Genomic DNA, 15,262 nt, shown 5'->3' on the forward strand with positions numbered 1-15,262 from the left:
TTTGAAATTATATGTCTCTGGATCTACTATTGGAGTTTTGACGTTTTGATTTCAAATAATTTTATTTACAACTCTTTGAAGTGCTGCATAAATACTTTACACAATGCCTCTAAGTATAGCCTGACTACTGAGGGTTAGGCACATGTTAATTTGGGGTTTCTTTGTGGTTTCACCCTGACAGAAATTGTGATTGCTGCTTGAGTAGGGTTTCACCCCCTCCCACAATAAGTAACCCCATTTCCAAAATAAATAGTGCTATATTGACCAGCTCTTGAACACCAGCTTTCTGAGAATTATCTCAGGAGACAGGACAGCTGGCAGTTCCCAGCAAAACATGATAGTCTGTCTTTTATGTGCTAGCACTGGAGAAAGACTATCACTTACTATCTACATGTCCCATATATTACAGAAATTAGTTGCTCTCATATGCCTTTTGTGTCATCCACCACAAGCATTAAGGAATTAAACAAAATGCTACACTGTTTGGTGGGGGCCTAATCTGTCAAACAGTTCTTGGAAAAACACAAACATCATATTACCCTGCAGGTCCTGACCTCTATAAGACTTTAAAGATTAACAGATTTCACCAGTCACATGCACAAGGCAACACTTTACTGCAGTAATTTGTATCAAAATAAAACACAGAACTGCTAAGGGAGATATCTCTTCCAATTCATGGTGTAAACATAGAAAAAGGCTGATTTGTTGCAAGCGAAACCGAACGACTTAAGCATGTGGGCAATAAAGAATTTGCAGCAAATATCATTCCTGGACTATTTGCAGTAGTGGAAATGTGACGCAAATGCAAGAAAAGATGCCAAATGTGAACATTAAACTGTTAGAATCCTAAAAAAATGGATCATACCAATTAGCAAAGGGTAAATTGACCTTTGTGCTTTCAATAGTGACAGCACAAAAGTATGCAGCATGGTAATAGCTCTTTAGAACATTGGACTGCTTCTTGTCACAGTGGTGAATTTGCCTGTATATATTTATACCAATCCTCATAACTAATTGAACTTCACATAAAAGGACTCAATGTCTTTTGCAAACATTTCACAGTCACCCAGAGGCAAATTATTGAATTTGTTTCTTTTTTCGGGATTCAATGGAAATCTTAATGCCCGAACTACTTAAAATTTTAGTGAGCTTCCAACCAGCACTGTGACTCAAATTTAGTTCACACAATGGATCCACAGGGATTTCCCTTATTAAAGGCAACAATGAAAGATGCTAATGCCTCTTTCTCATGGAGAAGCAATCTCTTTAGCCGAATTACCGAGCTGCAATGAGTAAACTACAGATGTTACATTGAACTGCCTGAAGCTGTCATTGTGTTCTGCGAAATCTGCCACAGAAACTAGTTTCCCTTCCTTTGTAAATGTACCCCAGTAAGTCTCTTACAATGATATACATCTTTTTCTATTGTCAACTAACATTTTCGAAAGTATTTATAGTAGAAATACACATGTAATGCTTTGAATATATATCCCATAATATGCTCTGAAACAAATCACATTTATCAACTGAATAAGTGTATGGCCTTGTATTTTTAGTGAGATATTTTACACATTTATACATATTTGGTGCATGCAAACTTTATTGTCTAAACACATGAATACAAACAAGTGCCTTTAATATGTAAGCTAACTATTATCATGTTAACTAAACCACGTGAGCAACAAATCTAAAGGAGGTGCTTCGCCAACAGAAATTGGTGGGTAGAAGGCGATTAAACTGATTGGTTGAGGTAGCAGGTCACTGGAGGTCCTATAACGTGTAGCTACAGGAGTGGAATTATTTTTTGCAACCTAACAACCTTATTTATGGTTGAGTGTGCATAGAAAATGAGCTGAATTCTTTAGATTATCCGAAATATAGTTGAGAATCCAACAGATGAATTTTTTTCATCACATACTAGCCCAATTATGAAGAACATTCTGCCAGTGTATTGACTTCATGTTTAGCAATTTTCCCAGAAATCAGGGGATTTTCCATTGATCCAACTCTTAACGAGGCTCTGAATATACAGAATTCAACAAAATGCATGCTTTACATCAGACATAAATTGAATCATCGTCAATAGAGTGTTAAATGTTTTAACAGATACTTATTTAATGTTAAATAATTTAGGGCTAGATGTAGGTAATTCCCATTTACAGACTCTTAAATACCGAATTTTACCGATTCGGTATTTAAGAGTCTGTAAATGGGAAGGGGGCAGATGTAGGTAATTTCAAAATCTGAATTACCGAATCTGTAAAATTCGGTATTTACCGATTCTGTAAATACAGAATCGGTATTTCCCATTGATTCCTATGGGCTTTGAAGCCCATAGGAATCAATGGGAATTACCGATTCTGTATTTACAGAATCGGTAAATACCGAATCCTGCAAGGGTGCAGGGGGTGTCACTTTGAGGGCATGTCTGTGTGTCACATTGCACAGCTGTGCATGCACAGATGTGCATGCACACCTGGATTCAGTATTTTACCACCCAATTGGATTGGGTGGTAAAATACCGAATCTGAAAGGCCTGCGGCACTCAAAGATGTGCTACCTACATGTGCTTTTACAGAATCGGTATTTTTACAGAGTCTGTATTTACCGATTCGGTAATTTTAACGAATCTGTAAATACAGATTCGGTAAAATACCGATTCTGTAAAGCATGCTCCTACATTAGAAAACCCTAATACCGGTCGGAAACGGACGAAATCGGCCGTTTCCTACCGGTATTAGGGCTCCTACATCGGGCCCTAAGAAACCAATGTGATGGAGTAATACATAAAACGGTCCAGGTTGTGGAAGGCTTAATGAAAAGATCAGTACATTTCTAGACACCTTTACCAAACTAGATAGGTACCAGAAATGTGTATGAAGTTTGGTTGATAGTGGTGTTTTGTGCTAATGAATGGTGGTGGATTAATCTGACTCTCAATGCCAGTGCAGGATTTGGGAAACTATATTATTAGTACTAAGAAATCTAACCAGACCCTGCATTGAAATCAATGGTTGGGTGCAAAAAAGAAAACTAGCCAACAATATATAAAGGACTGCACAATCTGGTTGTAACGTAGCATACAACTCTTTTGAAATAACGCTAATGGTTATTTTGGAGCAGGCTGCGGCTCTTTATATATATGGTAGTATGCTGGTGCAGGGGAAGTCCCATAGCTGACAGAAGATGGTTAAATTCGGTACCTAGAAAGCATCTTACGGTGGGATCTGAGAATCAGGCCATTCGAAAGGTTCTTTAAAAATATATTATGCTTGTGGAGTCTCAAAATACCTGGGAATAGTGCAGATTGACTCTAAGCACTGTTAGGGATCAAACAATAAGTCAGGTAGACCCTAAGAGAGAAATTTCTTGATTTGCTGGAGTACCTCAATGGGATTTGCTCAGGGTTAGCTGATCAGTTTGAAGACTCATGAAGGCGTGAATAGCTTAGAATAGTAATGGCCATCATTGTCTGGGGAACCAACAACACCTTAATGGCAGCAGAAAGAATATGCCTTCCTTATCTGATGGTTGAGTGAGAAGTGGAAAGTGTTGGCTGCGTTAGAGCCTAGGCGCACACAAGGTGCCTGATGAATTGCCATATGTAACCCACTGTAGGACATGGCCCTTCTTAGGGGATTATATCTAAAACGTTTTGCTTTTTTTCCTCCTGGTTTTTGCTGATTTTCTCTTTTCGTGGCTTTAGGACTCTGGGCGCTTTCCCAGTGTAATGTAGTGTGAAAGCACATGTGCCTTTCCTACACGTGCTAGGAAGTGGTGTTTACTTAATTGATGTAGGAGTTGTACCTGTGAGTGCCCTGTGAAAAGGTACACCACATACCCAGGGCGGGTACTGCACTCGCTAATAGTGGGATGTAGCACTGATTGTGCCACCTACCAGAATGGCCTTTCATACATATATCAAGCATGCCAGCGCTGGCCTGTGGGTGAGCAGTTGCGTCTATGCTCAAGCTGGCATTATTAACTCATTAGCTAACCCTAAGTAGGCCTTCCACTTTCACTCAAGCACCCCTAGGTTAAGCCCTAAGGGGCGGAGCAAGTGGTAGGTGAAAGGCAGGGCAGGTACACAGGTGTGTTTTATGCCAAGGTTAGTGAAAAAACCCCATGTGGGTTTTCCCTACCTAGAAGGTCGGCGCTTTCCATGGGACAACACAGGGGTTTTGCTGATTCATTTTTAGTGGGCTTAAATCTATGAGCATATTCCCATTGTAAATGCAGTGTGGAAATGTATGCGCCATTCCTACCCATATTAAGGAAGTGCTGCTAACCAGATGTTTTTAAACATGTCCCAACCCTGCCATTGCAGGCCTGTGGGCGCGCACTTGCGCTGATGATGTTTTTAATAACGTCTCAAGCCTGCCATTGCAGGCCTGTGTGTGCGCATGTGCACTTATGCACATGTTGGCCTTTCTAAACCTCTGAACACTCCTGAGGGGACCTTTCACTGCCACTATGGCACACCTGGAGTAAGTCTTGAAGGGTGAAGCAAGTGGTAGGTGAAAGGCATGGCAGGTACACATGTGTTCCTTGCCCAGGTATAGAAGAATACCCATGTGAATTTTCCCTGCCTATGAGGGTTGCTCTTCCCATAGGTTAACAGGGGGGAATGGTTGAAATTATTTCAAGCTGCAATAGTAGCTTGCAGTGGAGCAGCCTCATCATTTTTCCTATCATTGGATTCACAATGGCAAACCCTCTCCTCTGGTAAAGATAGAGTTGTCATTAATAGCTTAGAAATGTTACTTCTATAAAGTGCAAAAAGAACAATTTATGGACGGAATGCTGAACAATGTCAAACATTTACCCCCTGTACAGAGATCTGGGCCTAAATTCATTGTTTCTTTGCTCCCTATGCCATTCTAGATTAGACCCGGCCATATGCAAATCAGTCTTGACCATGCTCCTCATGGGATAGTCTAGCCAAACTGACAGGCCAGGTCCTCCCTGGACCAGAAACAAGCATCCAGGGACCTGTTTCGGTGTATAACCCCTCATCAGCCAGGCTTGGCAGGGAGAGCACAGGACTCACGTCTGGACATACCCGCCCCACTTAGGATGACAAATGCAAAAAGAACAATTAATGGATGCAATGCAGAGTATTGTTGAACATTCACCCCAAGTACAGAGATCTGGGTCCAAATCCAAGATCTATCTTCCTACCAAATTTGGTGGACTTCTATTAAGCTGTTTTGACTGTAGCCCTTTTTTAAAAAAAAGTCTATGTAAATCAGACTTGACCCTGCTCCGCATGGGAACAGTTCAGCCCAAACTTCCAAGCTAGGTCCTCCCTGGACCGGAAACAAGCATCATGGGACTGGTTTCAGGGTATCACCCCTCATCAGCCAGGCTAGCTTGAATCCAGAGGTGCAGTAAGCACGGACCCATGTCAGGGCATACCCTATCCACTTAGGGTAACAAAAACAAAAAGAATAAGCATGGGCGTAAAATCCGTTCCGCTCGCGGATTTTGTGGATTTTCGGTAAATTCGCAATCCGCGAACTCTCGCAAATTTACCGAAAATCCGCAAATTCGCACGCAGTGGATTTTTTTGCTTGGTGATACAATATTGCGGCGTGCGGCGTTCACTTACCGTCATTCAGCGTTTGCCGAGTTGTTTTTCTCGATATTTTGCGAGTGCTGCGCCATTTTGGATCTTGCTGCGGGATCCCGCGGGAGTTTGGCGACGCATCGCGAGAGTTCGCAATTGCGAACATGTAGATGCGGCGGGCAGCAACAATCTCGCACTCGCGAAATTACAAAATTTGCAATTCTGCACAAGAAATCCACCAGGAAGCAGCATAAACCTTCGGAAAATGATGATTTTTATCAGAATAACTCCTCAGGTTGACATTTGCCTGCACTTTTTTTGATTTGAGGCCTTTTTGACTTTCTTTGGATCACTTTTGGATTAGAAATCAACTTTCACAAGTAAGTTTGTTTGGGGCATTACAGTTGCTGTTCTGCAGAAAAACGAGTTTTGCAAAACTGAAAGCACTCAGCAGGTGCAAAAGTTCACTCATCATTAGTAACCATTCCCTGTAGTGCTTCCTGAGGGGCCCCTCCAGAGTTCAGTTGCCTACGTTTGTTTGGGGCATTAGAGTTGCTGTTCTGCAGAAAAATGAGTTTTGCAAAACTGAAAGCACTCAGCAGGTGCAAAAGTTCAAAGTCATCATTAGTAACCATTCCCTGTAGTGCTTCCTGAGGGGCCCCTCCAGAGTTCAGTTGCCTACTTGCAACTATTCTATGACCCTGCTCTGACACTCACAGGAGGCTCATAGAATAGCTACAGGTAGGCCACAAAGGTCCTGGGAAAAGAAATAGCACTGCAACAGAAAGCAAATTACAGATAAGGAAGCAGGTGCCACACAGTAAGTTTAAATTCAGTGACACATTAATCAACCCCAAATTAATTCATGTCAGTTGAAGCAGGGCAGGTGTGCTTGCTCCCCCCCCTAATCTACAGTGATGAACCAGAGGGTGGCAGTGATGTACCAGAGGGTGGCATGGGTGAATCAGAGGGTGGCAGTGGTGAAACAGAGGGTGCTGTGAACCTGTAATGATGAACCAGACGTAGAAACAACAAAGTCGCGACCGTTGCAAGCCGACAAGTAAGTTCGCAATTGCGAACTGGTACAAAACCCTCGCGAACTGGCAGAAACCCTTGCGAACACAAAAAAAAATCCGCAAATTCGCGAGAATTCACGGATTTTGCGGATTGCAAGTTCGCAAATACGCAAATTCGCAAACGCCAGATTCGCAAAATTCGCCCATGCTTAAAAAAGAACTGATGATGGACAGAATGCAGAACAAGGCAAACATTCACCCCCAGTCAACATATCTGAGTTTAATACATCGTGTTTTTGCTCCCCAAGCAATTTCAGTTTACACCCAGCCATATGACAGACCTGTTATAAATCCCCATTAATCAAAAAAAGCTGGCAGGGACCATTGTCTTAAACAGGTGAGAGTGGGCAGCTTCTCAACTGCCTCTTCATGACGGAAGAAAGATTTTGAAGTCTCTGTGTTCCTGCATGTGCTGCCATACTGAGTGGGGAACTGTTAGGTGAAGGACAGCTTTAGTAGGTGTCATGTGAATGGTGCATGGCAATACTTATTTCTACTGAGCAAAAGAGTGGATGAGTTTCGAATTTCATCTTTGCTCCATCTCAATAAATTCATGCTAGTATAAGGGGAGTAGAAAGACAGGCAAAGAGATCAGCAGAAAGACGGGCAGAATTGGAGGAAGTGGGTAACGCACACATGCAGGCAGATGGACGAATAGCAACTTAGGCATAGATATTAATATTGGTATTTGACATCTGCAAGCTTAAGTCTACCATTACTATGGTATCGAAGTGTTACCAACAGAGGTTCGAGTGGGTTTTTGAGGTACATGGTTAATTGAATGATGGATGATGAATCTATGCAGCGCTTTAAGTGGGATGAAAAAACTGGAGGGTCTCTCAAAGGGCCGTGGCCTAAAAAACTTACATTCTGTACTGGTATTGTCCTACAGCTGTCATTGCATCCAGATATATAATGCAAAAACCATTGCACCTACAACAAGCCAGTGCAATTGGCTCTGTCAATGCTTGTTAGTTGCATAAGAGCATAAGATAAATAAGCAACAACTATGGCTTCATTGTAACGCATACTGAAAGTGCTTCAGTTCTGGAATGGGGAGGCTGTGAAAGAACTATAACGAGTCTCTTTGAAGTTACATCAAAGGCAGTGAAGGGTGGCACTAGTGCAGAGTTAAGATTTATTTTGCTCATCCCGAGACTGAGCGCAAAAATGGAGAGCCCGATGGGTCTCAGCACCTGCTTGGAGCTAAGCACCGGCACGGCCCGGGTCACTTAAAGTCCTGAATCTATTGCCCACATGCACCAAGGTAAATTGCATTCGCAAACGGTGCGAATCGCAAAGTTCGGCCGTTTGCGAATGCAATTTCCTTTTTTGGGATGCATCATGTTTTTTTTATTTTTTCGCAATTTAAGGAATCGCAATTATGTTGCGATTTCTTAAATTGCGATTGCATTTAAGAAATCGCAATTTGTGATTTCTTAAATGCACTGCATGAATATTTTTTTTGCGAATTCGCAAATAGGAAGAGGTGAATTACCATGAAGTTGAACTTCATGGTAATTTGCTAAAACTTTCAAAAACGCACAAAAGTGCATTTTTGAAAATTTCATTTTACACACACACATGTCCTTGGGGCATGTGTGTGTGAAAAATGTTCTTAAAATTAAATTTCAGGGGTGCAGGGGGGTCCTTGGGACCCCCCCTGCACCCTTGAAATAGCATTCTCATTTTGCGATTCCTTAATTGCGAATCACAAAATAAGAATGGCTTCCCATTCATTCCTATGGGCCTCTAGGCCCATAGGAATCAATGGGAAGGGATTCCTTAATTGCGATTCGCAAATTGTGAATCGCAATTATGGAAAATTAAGGAATCGCAAAAAATATTGCGATTTCTAAATGCATAGCATTTTGCGATTTCTTAATTGCGATTCCTTAATTTTCGCAATTAGGAAATCGCAAAATGTAACAATGATGCATGTGGCCGTTAGTTAAGAGAATGTGTCAACATCAAAGAATTGAGTGCTTGATGCCTAAAGTCGGAATATTATATCAATTTGAACACAACGCCCCACTTGGTATGCATGTCCACTGATTGCCAAATGCGTCATGCACATGGGTAACCAGATTTTTAAATACTGTAGCTCACAGAAAAAAAAGCATCAGAAGTCACGTGAAGATTACTATTTCAGACTACAATCACCTACTGTATGTGCCATGATAAAGATGAGATTTCCTCTCTTCAAGCCAGTATAATACATCGCCTACTTACAAAATCTCTAGGTTGCAACTGGGCCTCGCGACGACCCATATAAATCAAGGCAACGACAAAAAAATGAGCCAAGTACTCATGAATAAGAAAAAAGCTTAGCTTGCAGGAATTGCAGTGCTTGTTTTCAAAGATTCACTAATTAGGATTCCCTTCAGAGATAATGAAAATAACAAAATGTCAACTCGTGAAAAAGCAGATACAAACAGATTTCACGTGGCACATTATTTTGGTTCGGTTACATATAGAATTTAACAGTGTGTCAATGTATACTCTGGTCTATCACATTCCAGGAAGACATGTTATATATATGTGTTGCGGAGACAGGATCGTCGAGGTATTTTGTGACATGGAGTGCTCTAAAAATACCACCTTTTGCCGAAAATCCCATTGGTGAAGCAATAACTTTTCACAGTAAATGTGGTGTTTTACGCATCACTGCAAGCAAAGCAGATTGTTAACGGATCATTGATTGCAGCGATACAATTCCACTGGGGCCATTCCTTCGAGAGCACAGTTTGGTATTTGACTGCGACCACGAGAAGCAGCAGGAAAACGCAGTAAACATGCTGCCTGCCCTAAATTTGCACCTTAATGAGGAGGGTTCATTTAAATAATGACAGTTGGGAAAAAAATCAAATGAACTATAACAGTAAGCTTCTACTCCGAACCAGAGGACTCCGTTTTTCAAAGACCTCATTAGGGATGATTCGGAGATTCTGGAATAAAGATGCAATATTCCAGCACTAGAAATCATAGCTAGCACGGGTATCGGCAGGGCTTAATTTGTGAATGAGTGACAGCGCTCAAAGGTCTGCTCAGAAGCCCGCGCCCGGTTCTATTAAATGTCGTCATGCCCAAAGCCTTAGTCATGGGTCTTTAATCCACCACCAGACACTCCCTGCCTTTTTATCTCTCTCTTGCAGGTTCCTGTGTTCTCCCGTTGACACTGCTTTACTGTCTTTATCTTCCTCATTCTTCCCCCTGTGACTTTTTTTTCCTCTCTTCCTCTTGGTCAATGTCTGAGGAGTTAAAATAAGAGTCAATCCCCACAAATGAGTACCAGTGGGCACCGCCAGCAACTAAAGGCTCAGATTAAGCACCGGGCACCAAGAATTGTGTTCTTCTGACCTGCACTTCGACCAAACCCAGGAAAATTTGGAATTGCTGCAGGAATCAGAGGCTCATCCTCCAATTGCCATGGGCATTCCCTTTTCCACCCATTATATACACAGACAAACTGACACACCGGGAACGCCGGAGTAGGCGTTCCCGGTGTGGGCATTCTGTATATATGTATTTTTTAGGCAATCTTTTGCTGTATTGAGGATGAACCTTGTATTATAATAGGGTTCGAAACGTTGTCGACCTTAATACACTAAGGCGTCGATTCCGATCCGGTAAAAAAAATCCCCCGTACGAATCGTATCCGGAGCCGTATCCGTACGACTCGTAAACACACCGTACGACCCGGCGAGTACGATCCGGACCGGGTGATCAGGACGCTGTTCATACGGTCCGCGTCAGGTAAGGGCGATTTGTACGGAAAAGCGCACAATCACATACACACCGTACGACGTGTACCCCACCTGATCGCCGGGGTACGCGCCGTACCCCTGCGATCATGTGGGGTACGCGGCGTACACCCAGCGTACATGGGGTGCGCACCGTACACCCACCGTACATGGGGTACGGTGCGTACCCCATGTACGCTGAGTGTACGCCGCGTACCCCACATGATCGCAGGGGTACGGCGCGTACCCCGGCGATCATGTGGGGTACGCGGCGTACCCGGGGGGGGCGTTCTGTACTTGTTTCGGCGCGAACTATGCGTTTACGGCTGTTTCCAGCTCCCGTAAAAAAAAGGCTCGTACGTTGCGTACCCGACACGAATCGTACTTGCTGGGTCGTAAAAACCAGCCGCGACCCGTAGCGATGTCACGTACAGCGGGTTCCGAGTGAGACTCGTACGGATGTTTTAGTCGTACGGAGTCCTGTACGACTCATACGGTCTTTGGCTCCTGGTACGGATCGTACTTCGTCGTACGTACGGGGACGTGTACGGGTACGATTCGTACGTGGAAAATTGCTCAGTACGACGATTCGGAGCGCATTTTACCGGATCGGAATCGACGCCTAAATGCTTATTTATCTTATGATTTATTATTTGCATATGTGTATATTTTGGATTGGCTGTGTATGATTTATGACATTCAGACTGCCACAATTTGCCTAAAAATCTCGTGTCTGTCTCCCTTTGAGTGTGTTAGTTGGGCACCGGCTGGTGTCCCACTTGTATCACACCTAACTTTTATGTATCTTATGCATTGAAAATTAAACTGTCCGGCTGGACTTTGATATAGAACTATTCAGTCTATATTTATTTAAATCTATTGTCTTCTGGTCTAGGGACATTGTCTCTGTTAATATATTATACAACTGCCTGGCTGCACTCTGTTAGAAATGGGATTTCTGGCTAGCTGAGACTTGCGCCAAAGCGAAGCAGAAACCACCACTCTAGTCAGGATAAGGGAGTTACACTTCTAAAATAACCCCTGCTCACCCCCTTGGTAGCTTGGCACAAGAAGCCAGGCTTATCTTAGAGGCAGTGTGTAAAGCATGTGCATATAACCAACAGTAAAACAGTGTATGCTCTACAGAAGGACACCACACCAGTTTAGAAAAATATCCAATTTTTATATACTTAAGACAAGACCACATACGATGAAAATCCCCAATACTATACTTTAAAATCTTCACTTATCAAAATATTCTTTTAAAACTAGTTCCTTGATGTCGATAGCTCCATCCGGGGCTATCACGGCGTCGTGAACAACAAATCCAAAAACAGTTCTGACTGACCGCGGGGTCGCTGGCCAACTACGGTGTTGGGAAGACCTGCAAACAGTACCTTTCAGAGATGCCGGGCGATGGGGTCCTTGAAGTCACTCGCGTTGCAGGTCAAGCTCCTTTATGATGGGATCCGGAGTGCTGGTGCCAACAGGCGTCGGGTGCCGCGGTGTGAAGAGCAGTGGTGCAGCGTGTGGTGCCCCCAGGTCGCGGTGCGAGCAGCGGCTCAGTGGCGGTGTCGGATGGTGTTGTTAGTGAGACCAGGGTCGTGGTGTGAGATGGAGGCGGTGCCCGTCCCAGTGCTAGCAGGTCATGGTGCAAGCAGCGGCGTTGTCGTTACTGAAGTGCTGTCGTCATCTGACGAACTGGGGACGATGGTGCTGGCGTTGGTAGGCCAATGCTGCTGCGGGGGATGAGGGCGGTGCGTTGTGTAACTTATGAGTGGTGCCCTCGAACCACGGTGCAAGCAGTGGCATTAATTTCGGTGGGAAGTGGTGGCGTCAGGTCAGCCAAGGCGTCCTCATGAAGCAAGGCGGTAGGGAGTGCAGTGCCCATAGGTTGCAGTGCGAGCAGTGGCTCAGAGGTGGCGTCAACAGGCATTGTCGGTGTGACCGGGGTCGCGGTGCGGTGTTGCAGCGATGCTCTCTGCGGGGCCAAAGCTTTGGTGTGAAGTTAGGCGGCACGGAGTGCGGTACCCACAGGTCGTGGTGCAAGCAGAGGCTCGATGGCGGCGTCAACAGGCGTCATCGGTGAGACCAGGGTTGCGGTGCGGCTGTGCCCTCTATGGTGCCTTCAGGACACGGAGTCAGCAGTGGCATCATAGACATCATTGAGTTGGTGTTCTTCAGGTTGCAGCACAAAATACACATTCCCCAATGCTACGGGTCGAAGAACTTGAAGTCTTTGCTGTTCCTGAGACTTTGTGAACAGGAGGCAAGCTCTACCTCAAGCCCTTGGAGAGACTCACAAATGAGGTTGCAGAAAGTCCAGTCCAGGCCTTTCACTGCCCAAGACAGAAGCAGCTACTGCAGGTCAGCCCAGCAGAGCACCCAGCAGAGCAGTCGTTCCTTTTCACAGTTTCTCCGGCTCTCCTTCTAGTCAGTCTTCTTGATCCAGATGAGTTCTAAAGTTTAGGGGTCTTGGACCCAGCATTTGTATCTAAAAATCCTTTGATCTTTCAGGCAGAGGGTGTCTGTGCCCGGCCAGTACCAGTTCTGCCTTCTCTGGTGTAATTTTCTGGCAGGAGGTGGAGACAGCATTGTCAGCGGCAGACCAGGCCCTTTGAGGTGTAAGGAAATCTCTCCTATCCCCCCTCGGAAGCTCAGGTCTAATCAGCCCTTTCCTGACCTACCTAGGACATCTGGAGCCCCTCCGGTACCCCAGCCTTCTGTCATCCAAAACCCAGACAGGCAATCCACATTCCAGCAAAGGAGGCATAAGGGATGACTGAGCAAGAAAATACCCCCTTTCTAAAAGTGGTATTTTCAAACACAGAATGTTAAAATCCCCTTCACTAAAAGATGCATCTTTAGATTCTGAGTTCAGGCATACTAAATTCTATCTTCTTACCATATTCCCAGGGCCAGTTGTGTTTATAAGATGTCATAAAAAACCTCACATTCTATCCTATGGGGAACTGGTAGCCTTGCAATAGTGAAAACTATATTGGCTGTAATTCACTATTAGGACATACCACACACACCAGAGCATGTCCTACCTTTCACATTCAATGCACCCTGCCCACAGGGGTACCTTGGGCCTACCTGAGGGATATCTGAAATGTAAGAAAAGGGAAGGTTAGGGACCGGCCAGTGTATGCACTGGCCTAGTCGACATGGCAGTTACAAACTGCGCACAGACTCTACAATGGCAGGTCTGAGGTACCTTTTTCAGGGCTACTCACGGGGGTGGCATAACCAGTGCTGCAGGCCCCTCGGATAGCATTTGATTCACCGGCCCTGGCGCACGCAGTGCACTTAACTAGGGGCAAACAGGTCAATCAAATATCCAATGATGTAAACACCAATCCATAACACAATTTGCACAGAGTGCATATGCAGTTTAGGACTGATTAGCAGTGGTAAAATGCCCAGAGTCCTTAAACCAACACACACAGGTCAGGGAAAAATAGGAGAAAAAACTAAAAGTTTGGGGATAACCCTGCAAAAAGGGCCATTTCCAACACACTCCTTTAAAGGAAATCACCTGGCCACATGTAGGAGCTACCATGGCAAGAGGAGGACACAGAACTACATTGTAAGGGGTCATGAAAAAGTTAGGACTTCTTGGAGTAAGATATTACAAGATATCCTCCGGATGACATGTCAATTGGTATGCCATTTCTGTAGAGGCATTCTTTTAGGTTGGAAGTGAGCCTTAAGTCGGGCAGTGGAAGGGGAATTATGTCAGCGTTTTTACTAATCCTAACAGTCAAGCAGACGATCTTGAGTAAATGGGGTACAATGGCTTCCCTATCTTTGAAAGACTTTCATCACAAACTGTGGTATAATCAGGGCTTGAAAAAAAGTGCTTGATCGTAGAGGCTGGGGTCGGATTTACGAAGACCTTGCATTTCCATTCGTCACACAAGGTGGTGCAAGGCAATTCAAGGGCTTCAGTGAGAAGAGATTCACTAAGCCACACACAGCCACCTTGTATAGCTCTGCATGGATTTGAAAATCCAGCATAATGCAAGGCCCAATCAATGCTTGCATTACTGTGCATTGGGAAGGCTTTCCTTTGGTGAAACGTGGGTTATCCCACACAGCCACCCTTTGATTTTGGCTCATTCCCAGATTTCGTAAGAAAAGTAATCCTGAGAACGCATCTAAATAATATGGCTTCCAAACAGAGGTGTAACATGGCGAAACGTTTATTTCTCCTTGTTAATGCCTCTAACGATTGTTTCTGTGCAGGAAGTTGTCCATTCCTGCACAAAAACAATACTACATGGAACGCAGGCACCCTTGCACCATAGTGCAAGTGTGCCTGTATTCGCACTAGACAGCACTCATCGCGCCAACACAAGGAGAGAGCAGGAATGCATCATATCTTAGTAGATAGTTGTCTTGCTGCATTGTGTTGCATGACATTATCATAAATCTAGGCATCGGATCATAGTTTTCTGAATTTACATGGCAGACTATTGGATTTCTTCACATAAGATGTATGAAACACGAAATGACCCAAAGAATTTCGGACAATGCCAACACCTCTATAGCATGGTCGTTTATAGGGCAGAAAGATTTTGAAGATTTGTATTTGCTATTGGAGATCTTTGAGAGGTGGAACGCTTAGACATATCAAACTGTTGTTTTAGTCCGACATCTCAAGAGGTCATGAAATGGGGTTCTGATGTTTGGGCGAACAGGGTTGTGTAATTTGTTGCATTTTATTAAAACTATCAATAAAATATTTATTGAATCATATATATGTTATTACTATAAAGTTAAGCCTAGTTCACTATTTTGTTATGACATTTATTATAATATTTATTCTATTCTTTGTTTGCAATTTATAATAATGTTGCTGTTTGAAA

Source organism: Lissotriton vulgaris, chromosome 6, assembly GCF_964263255.1.
Source record: "Lissotriton vulgaris chromosome 6, aLisVul1.2, whole genome shotgun sequence".
Classification (NCBI taxonomy): domain Eukaryota; kingdom Metazoa; phylum Chordata; class Amphibia; order Caudata; family Salamandridae; genus Lissotriton; species Lissotriton vulgaris.